This window comes from Piliocolobus tephrosceles, unplaced genomic scaffold (genome assembly GCF_002776525.5).
Source record: "Piliocolobus tephrosceles isolate RC106 unplaced genomic scaffold, ASM277652v3 unscaffolded_20, whole genome shotgun sequence".
Taxonomy (NCBI): Eukaryota; Metazoa; Chordata; class Mammalia; order Primates; family Cercopithecidae; genus Piliocolobus; species Piliocolobus tephrosceles.
This window is the reverse complement of record NW_022302087.1, coordinates 3,557,380-3,576,119: the sequence shown is the minus strand read 5'-3', so window position 1 is coordinate 3,576,119 and position 18,740 is coordinate 3,557,380. Positions and strand designations below refer to the sequence as shown.

Here is an 18,740-nt window from a genome sequence, read left to right as displayed (position 1 = left end):
GGTGAACCAAGAACTTGGAAACTGAAGCTTCAGACTGTCAAACATATTAATAAACAAAAACATTTAGTGCGGAAATAACTAATAAAAGTATAGCAATACGGACTTGTGTGAGTGGTTGAGAGGGAGATGGATTTGACACTAAAATGAATGAGGATCACAGATTAAAAATGTATTAGGCCTCTCCTTTCTGTGACTCTTTGGTTATGTCAGAGCAGACTGAAGTTTTGTATGGAACACGTATAGTTAAATTGTTCTATACCTTACTCAGCAATCACTATCAGTGGTCCAGAATGCATATGATCTCTAAAAATAAATTTCACAAACTTGATGTAAAGCTTACTTTTGAACAACACGGGGTTTAACATGCTGACCCCTGCACAAAAATCTGTGTGGAACTTTTGATTCCACCAAAACTTAAATAGCCTACTGTTGACTGGAAGCCTTACCAGCAGCATAAATAGTTGGTTAACATATAATTAGACTAGTATCTACATATGTTTTGTGACATACCTAATTTTGTCTTAATTTTTTTGATATTTCTAGGCTTTGCAGTTCGTCTGTGAGTTTTCACAAATTGTCGCAAATCTCCAAATAGTTTTTCAATATATTTTTTTGAAAAGAATCTGTGCATAAGTGGAATCACATAGTTAAGGTTGTTTAAGGGTCAGCTGTATTTTATAGACAGCACACTCATCTCTTACTTGACCTATTTTTATTAGAATTAAACAGATCTAATTAATTTTTTGGCTGATTTCCATGCCTACTGCAGTTAGAATGCAGGGGTTGGGGGCAGGAACCGGGGTAGGGACTTCATGCAGTCATTCAGTGTTGAGAAGTGATAGGAGGAACCTGACCAAAAGGGGGAAAATATCCAGAACATAGTAAGTTTTCTTGATATGGAATCTTTAACTAAAAAGTATATTCACATCTTTGCACTCATGTCAGTTTTGTGAGATAGTTTAAGAAAGTAATGGTATTGGCTGGGCGCGGTGGCTCAAGCCTGTAATCCCAGCACTTTGGGAGGCCGAGACGGGTGGATCACGAGGTCAGGAGTTCGAGACCATCCTGGCTAACACGGTGAAACCCCATCTCTACTAAAAATACAAAAAACTAGCCGGGCGAGGTGGCGGGTGCCTGTAGTCCCAGCTACTCAGGAGGCTGAGGCAGGAGAATGGTGTAAACCCGGGAGGCGGAGCTTGCAGTGAGCTGAGATCCAGCCACTGCACTCCAGCAGCCTGGGCGACAGAGCGAGACTCTGTCTCAAAAAAAAAAAAAAAAAAAAAAAAAAAAGAAAGTAATGGTATTAACAACTTTTTATGGGGAAGAAAGTTGGGACCCAGAGAGTTTCAGTGCCTCTCTCAGGGACTAGCAGCTTATGTGAGATAAACTAAGCCAGGAATTGAATCTAGCTCATAAGATTCCACACCTTGCAATTTCCTGGCAGAGATGGAGAGAACCAGACCAGAGCAGCCTCCTGGGTCTTGGGGGCATTATGTTTGAGTGCTCAGTGGGATTAGTGTTACTGGTGATTGCCTGGGAAACACTAATAAAGGTTAAATCGTGTTGATGTGGTCCATTTAAGAAGATGGGAAAGAGTTCCCCATTTTGGCAACATTTTCATCTAGATTAGTTTAAAATTAGAAAACAAAACTGGTACTCAACGAGTATAACCACAAATATCTGGAACACTTAGTTGATCAAAGTGGCTCATTTCCTGAGGGTCTAAATTGCTGTTTTCTTTGGTTTGTTTGTTAATTTTTTCATTCTGTAGTGACACTTGAAAGGTGTTTTGTGTTGTGGAATAGATGAAGAGTAAACCAGTACAGTGGCCTTTAAACACTTTTACTCCAGTAAAAGAATTTTGAAAACTATGGATTACTTTATTGACATTTGAAGTTTTTCATTGTAAGTCTAAATCATTTGCTAATGGTATAATTGCCATTTTATTGTAAATATTGGCATTTCTGAGTAAAATTGCTATATTCTTAAATATATTTTTCTTAAGCAAAGCCTATAACTTTATAATACTTTCTGTTATCCACTTATGAGCTACTCTTTATGTGAAATGTTTGTGTTAATTAAAACTTTTTCCGCATTTTATCTTTATGTATAGTTATGTTTAAAAATCTATTATTGATTACCCTATCATATTTCTGGATAAAAAAGTTAATTTTCTGTGACTGTACAGCTCTCAGTGATTTTTTTTTGAAGTATCATTAGAGTGATGATTAGAACACAGTAGGTCAAAATACACATGTAAATTGCAAATCTTTGAAAAATATTGAGCTAGAAATACAATTTTCCTAGAAATTTATGTCTTTATGCATCATTGGTGTTTTTCTTCTAATTAATTCATAATTAGTATATGAATATTATTGGGAAAAGAGTTCAGCATATTTTTCATTCTTTTTTACTATATACACTGAAATTTTGTTGACATAAGTTGAAGAGAATGAGAGTACTTATATAGCAGTGTTACTCATTTCTTTTAATGATTTATCATTTAAAATTATTTTTAATGATTTAGTGATTTATCAGCTGACAACTCAATTAGGTCCCTTCTCCAGTTTTATTCTAAATAAAGAACTGGCAAAGCCACCTGAGTTGCAAAAGAAGAGTGATTGATTAGGGCCATTCACTTTTTCACCAACGATATTTCTAATTGTCCCCTTGTGTCCTGCCCAGAGATATTCTTTTTTTTTTTTTTTTTTTTTTGGGGTGCCCTACACCAAACAATGCCCCAGAGTGAGAGGCTGATGATGGGTGAGCTGTGTGCCTTGATTTTGTAAAATGGGAGAATGAGGGGTTTGGGAAAGGGAAGGTAAGATAGGGGAATCTGTTCCCCTGGAGCATTCTCAGACAGGTCAGTTTTAGGAGAGGGTACTTGGAAAACCTGACATGGAAATTGATTTACTACCTGTGTGCCTGCGTATCCTTTGGAAAACCATATGCTTCCAGAAGTTCATTTATCCGAGTCTGAAGACTTTTGTGATAGTCATTGCTGTATTTTGGCATCTTAATTTTTTAATAAGAATTTCTAGTCTGTGTGTGTGTATACGTCCCTTAAACTTAGAACACTGCTGGCCAAGGTAAATTGTTTATGCTGTGTAGGGTAATGTCTTAGATCTTTGGTCCTGATTGTGTCTATGCATCTGTTTATAAATTGTCTTTTCCTAAGCATGAGTCTTTGCAATCCTAATTCTCTGTAAGTTTTCCAGATCAGGATTAACACTTGAACTACCTGTAACTTAGCCCCTTTTATAGCTTGTGCTAGTCTTACTCGCATTGACGAGTACTTTGGCAAAGCATATCTAAAATAGCTTAATATAGGGAACTGCTTGCAATTTTGAGTAAACATCAAACAATTGGCTTACTTTCTGCCTCCCGGCTTATTTATTTTGGGTCTCAGTTTATAAAATTATAATAGTACAAGAGACTGCAGATATAATTTATATTAATTCTTTAGTTTTACAGAAAATGAAACTAGAGAGGTTACGCCAATTGTCAGAAGTCACATAGGTGGTGGGGAAAAAGTAGAACCTATGTCCCTTAACTCCCAGTATTATAACCTTTGCTACATCACACCTTCTGCTGCCTTTTGCTAAATTGCATTCCTCACCTCAATCCTATTTAATATTATTTCTCTTGAGGGCTGATTAGCTTTTGGTGATTCAGCATTATTTTTTAAATAGAAAGGCATTTACTTTCTCATTGAAGACTTTCTCAAAACAAAAATACTGCTTACCCCCTGGCAGATACTTTCTGCCCCACAACAGGACAGAGCTAGGCAAGCCTGGGGCCCTCTGGCCCCAGGCAGTGGCCCTGGGGGAGGAAGGGGATATTAACAGATCAGAGTAGAGGTGGATTGGCAGAGCGGGGGCTGGTGGGAGGTGGGAAGCTTACATCATTTCCCTGCAACTGGGCTCTGGCGGGGCTGTAAGGCCTTACTTTCCCCTGTGTAATAGTTTACCAGATTGACAGAGATTCGTAAAAGGAAGGAAAGGTATGGCAGGATGGATGCTCACCCTGTTTATAAATCTGTGCTATTAGATGAAACTGTCAATAAGTAACTAGAAGCAGCCAGGCCTGTCTGTGCTTCGCTCTCTCCCCCAGCTCAGTTCCTTTCTGCTCCGCCCCATCCCTGCTCTCTGCTGCTCAGATCAGCTTCCTGCTTCTCATGAAAGCTGTTCCCCTATAAAGCTGGTCTGCTTTCACTGAAAGAATTATATTCATAACTCTGAGGCTGGTTTTGTGGAAGTATTGTTGGTTTGGTTTCCTTTGGGGGATGAAGGAGGAGGAAAGAATTTTAAAAAAACAGAGGGGGCAGGCTGAAAGAGCAAAATCATCTTGAATTTTGTTGTCACATCGTGCCGGTGTTATAAGCAGCTCTGTAGACTGCCGCACTGAAAACATTTCTGTGAGAGGTATGTGCTTGAAAAATGGAAAGGTGACTGTTGGCTGTGGAGCAAACTGCCCGTCCAGCAACTGCTTAGATGACTGTAAGGTCGTAATTCTATCTAGTGTTTTGATATGGAAAGGGTAATCCTTATTTGAAACGTAGCACAGTTAACCAGCTTAATGGTAAAAAAGGTTAAATATATGCTTCGTTCCCACATCAGGACTCCTGAAATGCTCGTTCAGGCTGAAAACGTCTAGTCAAATCCACGGTGTTATTCCAGGCTCTTTTTGGTGGCGGTTGTCTGTAAACAAGATGATGATTTTTAATACATCTCTCATTATTTATGAACCACATGACAAAGATTAATGAGAGAGACTCCAAGTAGCCTAGAAGAAGCTTCAGATTCATTAGGAGCTTTTTGCACTGACAGATGGCAAAAGTAAAAGGAAATGGTGATGATTTATTGTAATCTAAAGTGAAAGTTTTAAAGTTTTTAGAGGGTGCGTTACATCTAAGTGGAAAAATCTAGAGGGGCCACTAAAATTGAGAAGCATAACCTACAACCATTGATGCCTGACCTATATTAAGGCCAGAAGCCTTTTGAACACACACACATGTATATTTTCAAAGGAAATTAAGAAATCTTTATAAATGTTTTTATTCAGTAGTCAGAGAAAAGAATTAAGAATAAGAATCTAACCAACACCTAAGGAAGCATGGAGAACTGTATATTTGTTACTAAAAATCCAGATTGTTCTGTTATAGAAAGTTTTAGAAATGTTTAAAGTAGGAAAATATATAACATTTTATCATGTACATTAGATGTGCTACTAGTGGTAGAGACCATTCAAACTACAAAGTAGTTTCTACTTGATTTCAATTGTTTTATCATGGAAGATACTGGAGAACATTTGAATGTTAGTATGTTTTAAATTTATTTTACAGAACTTGGAAAATTAAATTGTTTAAGTTACTTTACATACAAAGGTGCTGGCACTGTTCTTTTCCACAAAGACAATAGTGCTTAAATCTTTGAAACCTTTTATTCATGAATAGAATACGCTGGCTGTTATAACCCAAGCTATTATAAATTCTTGAGAGTGCACCATTTAAATTTCGTTTCTTCTCAAGTATTTATAAAAAGGAGATAATCTTCATGATCATAGAGGATAATGTTGGGCCTAACAAGTTAAAAATATTAGAAATTCTAGAGAAGAAGGAATCTGGGAAGTAAACCTAATACAGGCCTCTGAGGAGGACTCACCTCTACACCACAGAGAGACAGGTGACCATCCTGACTGTCCATGTGTACCTCGCTTTACTGTGCTTCACTTTATTGCACATCACATATACTGTATTTTTTTTTTTTTTGCAAATTGAAGATCTGTGGCAACCCTGTGTCAAGTCTATCAGCACCGTTTTCCCAGCGATATGCCCTCACTTCCTGTTTCTGTGTTAAATTTTGGTCATTCTTGTAACGTTTCAGATATTTTCATTATTACCATATCTGCTGTGGTGATCTGTGACGAGTGATCTTTGTTGTTACTATTGTAATTGTTTTGGGGCACCACGAACTGCACCCATACAAAACTGCAAACTGAATTGGTAAAAGTTATGTGTTCTGATTGCTCCATCCACTGGTCGTTCCCATTTTTCTCCCTCAGGCCTCCCGATTGTCTCAGACACAACAATATTGAAATTAGGCCAATCAGTTACCCTGTAGTGGCCTTTAAGTTTTGAAGTGAAAGGGTCTCATGTTTCCCACTTTAAATGAAAAACTAGAAATGATTAAGCTTATTGAGAAAGGCATGTTAAAAGGTGAGAGGGGCGAAAAGGTAGGCCTCTTACATTAGCAGCTAGCCAAGTTGTGAATGCAAAGGAAAAGTTCTTGAAGAAACTTAAAAGTACTACTCCAGTGAACACACAATGATAAGAAAGCAACACAGTCTTATTGTTGATACGGAGAAAGTTTGGTCTGGATAGATCAAACCAGCCACAACACTCCCTTAAGCCAAAGACTAATCCGGAGCAAGGCCCTAACTCTCTTCAATCCTCTGAAGCCTAAGAGAGATGAAAAAGCTGCAGAAGAAAAGTTTGAAGCTGACAGAGGTTGGTTCATGAGGTTTAAGGAAAGAAACTGTCTCTATAACATAAAAGTGCAAGGGGAAGCAGCAAGTGCTGATGGAGAAGCTACAGCAAGTTATCCAGAAGATGTAGCTAAGACTATTGATGAAAGCAGCTACACTAAACAACATATTTTCAATGTGGACAAAATAGCCTTCAGTTGGAGGAAGATGCTGTATAGGATTTTCATAGCTAGAGAGAAGTCAATGCTTAGCTTCAAAGAGCTTCAAAGGACAGGCTGACTCTCAGCTAATGCAGCTGGTGATTTTATAAGATAAAGCCATTGCTCATTTACCATTCCAAAAATACCAGGACCCTTAAGGATTCTGCTAAATCTGTTTTGATTGTGTTCTATCAGTGCAACAGCCAAGCCTGGATGACAGCACATATGTTTACAGCAGGATTTACTGAATATTTTAAGCCCACTGTTGAGACCTACTACTCAGAAAAAATGATTCCTTTCAAAATGTTACTGCTCATTGACTATGTACCTAGTCACACAAGAGCTCTGATGGAGGTGTACAAGGAGATTAATGTTGTTTTCATGCTTGCTAACACAGCATTCATTCTGTAGCCCATGGATCATGGAGTAATTTTGACTTCAAAGTCTTATTATTTAAGAAATACATTTCATAAGGCTACAGCTGCCATAAATAGTGATTATAGTGATTTCTGTGATGGATCTAGGCATAGTCATTGAAGACCTTCTGGAAAGATTCACCATTCTCGATGCCATTAAGAATACTGGTGATTTGGCCAGACATGGTGTCTCACACCTATAATCTCAGCACTTGGGAGGCCAAGGCAGGAGGATCACTTGAGCCCAGGAGTTTGAGATCATCAGCCTGGGCAACATAGTGAGACTTTGTCTCAAAAAATATATATTGGTGATTCATTGGGAGGAGGTGAAAATATCAACATTAACAGGAGTTTGGAAGAAGTTGATTCTACCTCTCATGGATGACATTGAGGGATTCAAGCTATCAGTGGAAAGAATAACTGTAGAAGTGGTAGAAATAGCAGGAAAACTAAAATTAGAAGTGGAGCCTGAATAGATGACTGAATTGCTGTAGTCTTACAATGGATACTTGAACAGATGAGGAGGAGTTGCTTCTTGTGGATGAACAAAGAAACTGGTTTTTGAGATGGAATCTACTTCTAATAAAGATGCTGTGAACATTGTTGAAATGACAACAAAAGATTTAGACCTTTATGTAAACTTCATTGATAAAGCAGTGATGGGGTTTAAGAGGATTGATTCCAGTTTTTTGTTTTTGTTTTGTTTTTGTTTTTTGAGATGGAGTCTTGCTGTATCGCCCAGGCTGGAGTGCAGTGGCGAGATCTCGGCTCACTGTAATCTCTGCCTCCCGGGTTCACGCCATTCTCCCGCCTCGGTCTCCCAAGTAGCTGGGACTACAGGCGCCCGCCACCACACCCAGCTAATTTTTTTGTATTTTTAGTAGAGACGGGGTTTCACCCTGTTAGCCAGGATGGTCTCGATCTCTTGACATTGTGATCTGCCTGCCTCAGCCTCCCAAAGTGCTGGGATTACAGGCATGAGCCACCGTGCCCAGCCTGATTCCAGTTTTGAAAACAATGTGTAAAATGCTATCAAACCACATCTCCTGGTACATACAGATCTATCTTTTGTGAAAGGAAGAGTCAATGCATTAAATTTCCTTGTCATCTTATTTTTTATTTGTTTATTTTTTTGAGATGGAGTCTCGCTCTGTCATCCAGGCCTGAGTGCAGTGCTGGGATCTCAGATCAGTGCAACCTCCGCATCCCAGGTTTAAGTGATTGTCCTGTCTCAGCCTCCTGAGTAGCTAGGATTACAGGTGCATACCACCATGCCTGGCTAATTTTTGTAATTTTAGTAGAGATGGGGTTTCACCATGTTGGCCAGGATGGTTGGTCTTGATCTCCTGACCTCGTGATCCACCCACCTCGGCCTTCCAAGGTGCTGGGATTACAGGTGTGAGCCACCACACCTGGCCTCCTTGTCATCTTATTTTAAGAAATTGCCACAGCCACCCTGACATTCGGCAACCACCACCTTGATCTGTCAGCAGCCATCAACATGGAGGCAAGACCCCTCAGCAGCAAAGAGTATGACTTACTGAAGGCTCAGATGATCACTAGCATTTTTAAAATATAAGATATTTTAAAATTTAGTACATACCTCTTTATTTTTTAGTAATAATATTATTTGCATACTTAATATAGTACAGTATCGTGTACATCTAATTTTTGTATGCACTGGGAAACCAAAAAGTTGGTGTGACTTGCCTTATTGTGATATTCGCTTTATTATGGTGGTCTGGAACTGAACCCGTAGTATCTCCAAGGATTGCCTGTCTTTACCTTGGTCATTCTCAAGTGTAGCTGCATGTTAGAACCCCCAGGGAAGTTTTTAATTCCTCCCATTGCCCAGGCCTTTCCCAAGAGATTTTAATTTAATTGCTTGGGGATGGGGCCTGTGCATTGATAGTTTTAAAACTATTCCCAGGTGTTTCTAATGTGTAGTCAGACTTGACAGTTGCATTGCCTGAACATATCTAGTGCTGTTGCAGCCTGTTCTGTGTTGGGTACTGTTTGTATCTGCTTTGGTTTGTGTCCTCCTAGGTCGGAACTCTTCTGTCACCAAGGAGCTCATCACATATTTAATATAATCTCTCCATCAAGACTTAGCTTTTCCAGCCTAAATAGTCCTACTTCCTGCAGTCTTCAGGACTTGTTTTCTAGGTTCTTCGCTATTCTGGTCACTCCCCTTCCTGAAATTGCTCGTTTGTCACTATCACTCTTAAATAGGGTACTTTCAGGACTGAGCCTATCATTCTAGATGTCTGGGGCCCAGCAGAAGATGCAGAGAATACAGTAAAGCTGTAACTCCATGGTTCTGTACATGACACTTCTGTTATTGGTGGCTAAGATTACATTAGTTTTTTTGGCAGTCATGTCACACTGTTGACTCATGTGGAGCTCAAAGTCAGCTCAAGCCTTTAGTTCCTTTTCAAGTGCATAAACGACTTAAATCAGGCCTCTCCTTCCCCACACTTACATGGCCCCCCCCCCCCCCCACTTTATTGCCAGGATTTACATTTTTTCCTTTTGAAACATAAGAGGAAAACGCAGTGGATCAGTTATTCCACACAGGGAAATAATACATCCAAACTGAATGCCAGAAATGTATTACATGTATATAGCAACAATTTTAAAGAATGATCCAGGCCCTTCATTTGGATCCACAGTTAAATATATTCTTATTTCAGTTCATCTTTCCAGTGTGCCTTTTGATTCATTACTCAAAACTCGCTGTTTAGAGTTAAGAATTTACTTGACTACGTAGCTTGTTTTAATGTTTGTATTCAGTACTTGGTGAGATGCCTTTTCACAATCAAAATACATTATAACCATTGCATTCTCCTGAACTATTGGCATGCCACCTTTATTTTAAAAGGAAATGTGTTGTATCTGTCATAACATTCTTGATTAACAACAGAAGACAGTATTTTGTGAATAAGCAGGTGATTTGTGTATAGTTCACTACCATCAAGCCCAGAACCCAAATCTAACTCTACTGGTCCCCACTTCAGTACTCTTTGTATCAAACCTCAATAGCTGATGCAATTTGTCATTTAGGATAAGACTTCAAAGAAAACTAAAAGGAAACAGAAGCTTCCATGGATTCTTCACTTTCTTCTTTTTTTGGGGGGGGCATTTAATATTAAACCCCATAGCATTTTAACATATAGCTCAGTCATGGATTTGTTAGTCACTCAGTGTTCTGCCCAGAGCAATAAAAAGAGGAGTAAAATAACTAGTCAACATTCCTAAGTCAACTGCAGAGAATAGTTTTCTTAGGAATTAGGGCATCCAAATTTTTACTTTCCTTAGAGAGTTAGATATCCCTTCCTCCTCCTACCACCCTCTCACCACCCAAACACACAGTTTATGGTTCAGTAATATCATTTTGCTCTTAATAAATCACAGTATGAGAACTTTTGTATATAAAGGGAGAGGCATATATGTCCCATCTCCTCATTTTGCAGATGAAGAAATGGAAGCACAGGAAGTGAAGCCTTACTGTAGCCGTAGTGCTTAGCCAGGGTTCTTAGTACATAAGATATGCTTAGTAATTACCTGGATACTGAGCAGATTTCTTCAGTACTATTTTCTTCTTCACATAGGAATTGGATTTTACCTTTCTTGTCCCCAGGCTTTGCTCTTGAATACTCATTGTCTTAACTGTTGAAAATGGAACAGATTTTTCAAGAATACCTATTAATTTCGAAAATCTCCAATGATATAGTAAAAGTGCAGATAACCAGGTTTATTTTTCCTGCTCTTGACTTATAGGAAAATAAGCTCTTTTTCTCCCCTTTAAAAATTGATTTTAAATAGTTGTGGTTGAAAAAAGAGGAGTTTCTAAAGAATTAATAGCCTAGGGTCAGTTTGTATACATATATAACCCAAATGTTCACATCTTTGTTTGGGTCCTGTGAGAAATAATGTTCACAGCAATGCTTATCCTAATATATGGTGAGACCCGTGGTTGACAGTGGGAGATTTAATTATGTTCACTATATTGTACTTACTAAAGCAAGGAAGTATACTTTAATATATTTTAAAATGGTTTGCAATAGCAGATGTTTGAAACAAAAAGGCTTCAGAAGTAAAATTAGTCAACCAGACTGGGCTATTCCATCAGCCTTTTGGTTAATACAGGTTGATTGTGTTCCTTCATAGTTTGGAAGCCCCTGGTTTTATTAACCTGAGGTTGGCATAATATCATCATAATACCATGTGATGCTACACTTTTGAAACATCCTTTGCTTTCTCTACCCTAGTATTTCCAAGAGTCTGTTTCCTATTTTGTAGGATATTTTATATTACTCAATTAATATTGGTTATATTTTTACATGGCTATTTCTCTCTTTTTAAAAATGTTTTATTTTGAATTTTTGTGGGTACCTTGTAGATACATATATTTATGGAGTATATGGGATATTTTGATATGGGCACACAATGTATAATCACATCAGGGTAAATGGGGTATCCATCACCTCAAGTCTTTATCCCTTGTGTTACAGACGATCTGATTATACTCTTTTAGTTATCTTTAAATGTATGATTAAATTATTATTGACTGTAGTCACCATGTTGTGCTATCAACTACTAGATCTTATTCCTTATAACTACTTTTTTGTACTCATTAAGCATCCCCACTTCCCCCTCAACTCTCTGGTAACCATCATTCTATTCTATCTCCAATGGTTCAGTTGTCTTAATTTTTAGCTCCCCCAGATTAGTTAAAACATATGATGTTTGTCTTTCTGTGCCTGGCTTATTAACTTAACAGAATGACCTCCAGTTTCATCTGTGTTGTTGCAAATAACAAGATCTTATTCTTTTTTTTTTTTTTGAGATGGAGTCTCACTCTGTTGCCCAGGCTGGAGTGCAGCGGCACTGTGTTGGCTCACTGCAACCTCTGTCTCCTGGGTTCAAGCAATTCTGCCTCAGCCTCCTGAGTAGCTGGGATTACAGTTGCCCACCACCATGCCTAGCTAATTTTTATATTTTTGGTAGAGACAGGATTTCACCGTGTTGGCCAGGCTGATCTCAAACTCCTGACCTCAGGTGATCCACCCACCTCAGCTTCCCAAAGTGCTGGGATTACAGGTATGAGCCACTGGGCCTGGCTAAGATCTTATTCCTTTTTAAGACTGAATAGTATTCCATTGTGTATGTGTACCACATTTTCTTTGTTCATTCGTCTGCTGATGGACACTTAGGTTGCTTCCAAATCTTGGCTATTGTGAGTAGTGCTACAATAAACACGGGAGTGTAGGTATCTATTTGATATGTTGATTTGCTTTCTTTTAGGTAGTATATATCTAGCAGTGGGATTGCTAGATCATGTGGTAGCTCTATTTTTAGTTTTCTGAGGAAACTCCCAACCGTTCTCCATAGTGGTTGTACTAATTTACATTCCCACCTGCGACCTACAAGGGTTTCCTTTTCTCCGTATCCTTGCCAGCATTTGCTGTTGCCTGTCTTTTGGATAAAAGCCATTTTAACAGGGGTGAGATGATACCTCATTGTAGTTTTTATTTCCATTTCTCTGATGATGAGTGATGTTATGTACCTTTTTATATACCTGTTGCTGTTTGTATGTCTTCTTTTGAGAGAGGTCTAGTCAGATCTTTTGGCCATTTTAAAATTAGATTATTTGATTATTTTTCTTTAGAGTTATTTGAGCTCCTTACATATTCTGGTTATAAATCCCTTGTCAGATGGACAGTTTGCAAACATTTTCTCTCATTTTGTGGGTTATCTTTCACTTTGCTGATTGTTTCCTTTGTTGTGCAAGGAACGTTTTGACTCGTGATTCTGTATGTCCGTTTTCTCTTTGGTTGCCTGCGCTTGTGGGGTATTACTCAAGAAATCTTTGCCCACTGCAAAGTCCTGGTAAGTTTCTCCAATTTTTTTCTTTTAGTAGTTTCATAGTTTGAGATCTTCGATTTAAGTCTTTAATACATTTATCCATTTTGATTTTATTTTTGTATACGGTGAGATATAGGAGTCTAGTTTCATTCTTCTGCATATGGATATCATTTTCCCAGGACCATTTATTGAAGAGACTGTCCTTTCCCCAGTGTATGTTCTTGACATCTTTGTCAAAAATGAGTTCACCATAGATGTATGGATTTGTTTCTGGGTTCTCTGTCGTGTTCTATGTCTATGTGTCTGTTATGCCAGTTCTGTGCTGTTTGGTTACTATAGCTTTGTAGTGTAATTTGAAGTCAGTTAAGGTGATTCCTCCAGTTTTGTTCTTTTTTGTTCAGGATGAGTTTGGGGCTAGTCTGGGTCTTTTGTGGTTCTATATAAATTTTAGAATTTTTTTTCTATTTCTGTAGAGAATGTCATTACGGTTTTGAGAGGGATTATATTGAATCTGTAGATTGCTTGGGTAGTAGGGACATTTTAATAATATTGATTCTTACAATCTTTGAACATGGAGTATCTTTTTATTTTCTTGTGTCCTTTTTGATTTCTTTTACCAATGTTAAATGGTTTTCATTGTAGAGATCTTTCACTTCTTCAGTTAATTCTATGTATTTAATTTAATTTTTGGCTACTATAAATTGGATTACTTTTTTTACTTCTTTTTCAAATTGTTCACATATAGAAATGCCATTGTTGGCATATAGAAATGCTGCTGATTTTAGTACGCCAATCTTGTATCCTACAAATATACTGAATCTGTTTATCAGTTTTAATAGTTTTTGGGTGAATCTTTAGGGTTTTCCTAATATAAGATCATATCATCTACAAATAAGGATAATTTGACTTCTTCCTTTCCAATTTGGGTGCCCTTTATTGCCTTTTCTTGTCTGATTGCTCTGGCTAGGACTTCCAGTACTCTTAACGGTGGTGAAAGTAGGCATCTTTGTCTTGTTGCAGATCTGAGAGGAAAGGCTTTTAGTTTTTTTCATCCTGTTGATATGATGTATCACATTGATTGATTTGCATATGTTGAGCCATCCTTGCATCCCTGGGGTAAATCCCACTTGATTATGATGAATGATTTTCTTAATGTGTTGTTGAATTCAATTTGTTAGTATTTTGTTGAGGACTTTTGCATCAGTGTTCCTAAGGGATATTGGCCTATACTTTTCTTTTTTTGATGTGTCTTTATTTGGTTTTGGTATCAGGGTAATACTGGCCTTGAAGAATGAGTTTGGAAGTATTCCCATCTCCTCTCTTTTCTGGAATAGTTTCAGTGGCATTCGTATTAGTATATTTGGTAGAATTCAGCAGTGAAACCATCAGGTTCCAGGCTTTTCTTTGCTAGAAGACTGTATTATGGCTTTGATCTCATTACTTGTTATTGGTCTTTTCAAGTTTGGGATTTCTTTATCATTCAATATGGGTAAGTTGTATGAGTCTATGTGTCTAGGAAATTATCCATTTCTTCTGATTTTCCAATTTATTGGTATGTAGTTGGTCATAGTAGCCTCTAGTGATTCTTTGAATTTCTGTGGTGTTGGTTGTAGTGTCCTTTTCATCTCTTATTTTATTTATTTGATTATTCTCTTTTTTTTGTTAGCCTAGCTAAAGGTTTGTCAATTTATTTATCTTCAAAAAAACCAGCTTTTCATTTATTGATATTTTGTATTGTTTTCTTTATTTCAATTTCATTTATTTCTACTCTGATCTTTCTTTCTTTCTTTCTTTCTTTCTTTCTTTCTTTCTTTCTTTCTTTCTTTCTTTCTTTCTTTCCACTTTAGGTTTGGTTTGCCCTTGCTTTTCTGGTTCTTTAAGATGCATCAACATGTAGTTTATTTGAAGTTGTTCTTCTTTTGATTGTAGGCACTTATAGCTATAAAATTCCCTCTTAGTACTGCTTTTGCCTGCATCCCATAGGTTTATGTTTCCATTATCATTTGTTTCAAGAAATTTTTCAATTTCCTTCTTAATTTCTTCCTTGACCCACTCATCATTCAAGAAGATATGTTTAATTTCCTGTGTTTAAGTTTCTTTTATTATTGATTTCTAGTTTTATTCCATTTTGTGGTCAGAGAAAATGCTGACCATATTTTCTATTATTTCGAAATAATAATAGTAATTAGTATTATCTAATTACTATTATTTTGAAAGTTTTAAGATTTGTTTTTTGGCCTAAGATATGGTTTATTTTTTAGAATGATCCATGTGCTAAGGAGAAGAATGTGTATTTTGCAGCTATTGGATGAAGTGTTCTGTGTATATCCATTAGGTCCATTTGATCTGTAGCACAGATTAAATCCAATGTTTCTTTGTTAATTTTCTGTCTGGATGATCTGTCCAGTGCTGAAATTGGGGTGTTGAAGTCTCCAGCTCTTATCCTATTGGTCTCTCTCTTTCTTTTTCTTCTCTCTCTCTCTCTTTAGCTCTAATAATATTTTATTTATGTATCTGGGTATTCCAGTGTTGGATACATATGTATTTACAATTATTAGATTCTCCTGTTCAATTAACGATTTTATCATCATATAGTGATCTTCTTTGTCTCTTCTAGTTTTGGTCTTGAAACCTATTTTGTCTGACATAGGTATAGGCACTCCTGCTCCTTTTGTTTGGTTTCTACTTGCATGGATTGTCTTTTCCCCCTCCCTTTATTTTCAATATTTGTGTGTCTTTATATGTGAAGTATGTTTCTTACAGGCAACAGATCATTGGTTTTTTTTTTTTTTTTTTAAGCATTTAGTCACTATATCTTCTGATGGGAGAGTTTAGTTCATTTACATCATATGTTATAATTGATAAGTAAAGACTTACTCCTGCCATTTTGTTATTTGTTTTGTGGTTTTGTGGTCCTCTTTTCTTTTTTTTCTTACTTTTCGTCTTCCTGTTAGTGAAGATGATTTTCGCTGGTGGTATGTTTGAATTTATTGCTTTTTATTTTTTGTTTATCTGGTGTATGGTTTTAGGTTTGAGGTTACCATGAGACTTGCAAATAATATCTTAGAACCTATTATTTTAAACTGATAACAACTTAACACTGTTTGCCTTAACAAGCAAAATGAGAACTATTAAAAACTGTATATTTTACTTTCATCTCCCTGCTTTTTAACATTTTGTTTTTTGTATTTATATCTTATTGTACTGTATGTGTCTTGAAGAGTTGTATTTTTGATTACTTCATATTTTCGTCTTTCTACTTAAGATTGTTGTCTTTATACACCACAATTACAGTATTATGATATTTTGTGTTTTTCTTTGTACTCTTACTGTCAGCCATGAGTTTTATTCCTTCAAATGATTTCTTCTTGCTCATAATCTTTTTCTTTCAGATTGAAGAACGTCCTTTAGCATTTCTTGTAGGACAGATTTGGTGTCGAAATTTCTCAGCTTTTGTTTGTCTGGAGGAGTCTTTATTTCTCCTTTATGATTGAAGGATTATTTTCACCAGATATACTGTTCTAGTGTGAAAGCTTTTTGTCTTAAGCATTTTAAATATGTCACGCCACTGTCTCCTGGCCTGTGAGGTTTCCACTGAAAAGTCTGCTGCCAGACATGTTGGAGCTCCATTGTATGTTATTTGTTTCTTTCCTCTTGATGTTTTTAGGATCCTTTCTTTACCCTTAACCTTTGAGAGTTTGAATATTAAATGCCTTGAGGTAGTCTTTGGGTTAAATCTGTTTGGTGTTATATAACCTTCTTGTACTTGGATTTTGATATCTTTCTCTAGGTTAGGAAGTTCTCTGTTATAAACCCCTGGAATAAGCTTTCTACCTTTCTCTTTCTACCTCCTCTTTAAGTGCAGTAACTCCTAGATTTTCCTCTTTGAGGTTTTCCAGATCTTGTCGGCATGCTTTATTCTTTTTTTCTTTCTCTCTCCTCCGATCATGTGTTTTCAGAGAGCTTGTCTTCATTCTCACTAATTCTTCTGCTTGATCAATTCTACTATTTAGAGACTCTGATACATTCTTTAGTTGGTGAGTTGCATTTTTCAATTCCAGATTTTTGCTTGATTTTTTAAAATTATTTCAGTCTCTTTATTACACTTATATGATAGGATTCTGAATTTCTTCTCTGTTATTTTGAATTTATTTGAGTTTCCTCAAAACATATTTTGAATTCTCTGTCTGAAAGGTCACATAACTCTGTGGTCACATAACTCTGTCTCTCTGTGCTTGATCCCTGGTGCCTTAGTTTGTTTGGTGACATCATGTTTTCCTGGATGGTCTTGATGTTTGTGAATGTTCATTGGTGTTTGGGCATTGAAAAGTTGGGTATTTACTGTAGCCTTTGCAGTCCAGGTTTGTTTGTACCTGTCCTTATTAAGAAGGCTTTTTAGGTATTAGAAGGGTCATGGGTATTGTGATCCATTTTTTGTCACAGTAGTTGTGTCTGTATTAGGGGGCACCTCAAGCTCAGCAATGCTGTGGTTCTTGTAGATTTGTAGAGGTACTACCTTGGTGATCTTGGATAAGATCCAAAAGAATTCTCTGGGTTAGCAGGCAGAGACTGTTGTTCTCTTTCCTTACTTTCCCCCAAACAAGCGGAATCTCTTTGTCTATGCTGAGCTCTCTAGAGCTGGGGGATGGGTGACACAAGCACCCCTGTGGCCAACACCACTGGAATTGTTCTAGGTTAGACCTGAAGCCAGCACAGCACTGGGTCTTGCCGAGGCCTGCTGTAACCACTGCTTCTCTACTGCCTATGTTTGCTCAAGGCCTTAGGGCTCTACAATCAGCAGATGGTCAAGGCAGGCAGTCTTGTGTCCTTCTGTTTAGGGTGGCAAATTCCCCAGGCCCTGGGTGGGTCCAGAGATGCTGTCTGGGAACCAGAGCCTGGAGTCAGAAACCTGAGAGGTATACCTGGTACTCTATTCTACTGCAGCTAAGCTGTCACTGAAACCACAAGACAAAGTCCTTCTCACTCTTCCCTCCCCTTTCCCCAGGCAGAGGAGTCTGTCTGTGTCCACAGCCACCACCACAGGCCCATGGGGAGTAGTGCCAGGGTACCGCTGATGTTCACTTGAGGCCTCAAGTGCTCTTTAGTCAGCTTGTGGTGAATGTTGCCAAGCCTGGGTCTTACTCTTTAGGGTACTGGGCTCGCCTCTGGCCCAGGGTAGGTCAGAAATGGATGGCTATTTCTTTTATCTTGTATCCTAAAATACATTCCTGTTACCCTTTTATTATTTTCATGTCTCATAATGATGCTTTTAATCAGATGTTTTTAACAGGAAATAAAATTTGAATATATATACAACCATGATGAACCATGTATATATGTGTGAACTATACAGAATTGTACAGTTGAAAACTGTAATGTGTGACAAATAGATAAGGTATAATTACTAGTAGAATTAGTTAATTCTTGAGTGGTACTTATGAAGTAGTCATATTAATTTGATAACAGAAATAAGATATCGGGAAAAAACCCATCACATTGGGAAACAGAGATTCAATACACATGCTTTTTGTTGTAGAATTTTAAAATGTAGAGATTTAAAACCCTAACCTCTCAAAATTATTATTCAGAGATTGCTTTTAGACATATCTTCTATAGCTTCCAACAAGTTATTTTGTACATGGCACATTGCAAGAGTCATTTTCCTGTATTTTTCTTTGTTATTGTTTTTATTATTACTGTTAAGAGACTGAGTGGAGCTCAGTAAACTTTAGAAAGAATACTGTATAGCTGAAATTCAGGGTCAACATGC

General features: G+C 37.3%; 1 protein-coding gene across 11 annotated transcripts in view; it reads left to right on the top strand.

Moving 5' to 3' along the window:
• The window catches only part of LOC113225265 (HMG box transcription factor BBX), a 271,898-nt gene that overhangs the window by 67,711 nt on the left and 185,447 nt on the right, over positions 1–18,740 (top strand). Inside the window, exon 1 of one of the 11 annotated variants that reach the window (XM_026456856.2) lies at positions 3,989–4,003. The exons of 9 other annotated variants lie outside the window; for them this stretch is intronic. The gene's annotated coding sequence lies outside the window, so the exon portion shown is untranslated. Of the gene's footprint in view, positions 1–3,988; positions 4,004–4,216; positions 4,425–18,740 lie in introns of those variants that run through there. One more of the 11 variants, XM_026456855.2, reaches the window with a different exon arrangement.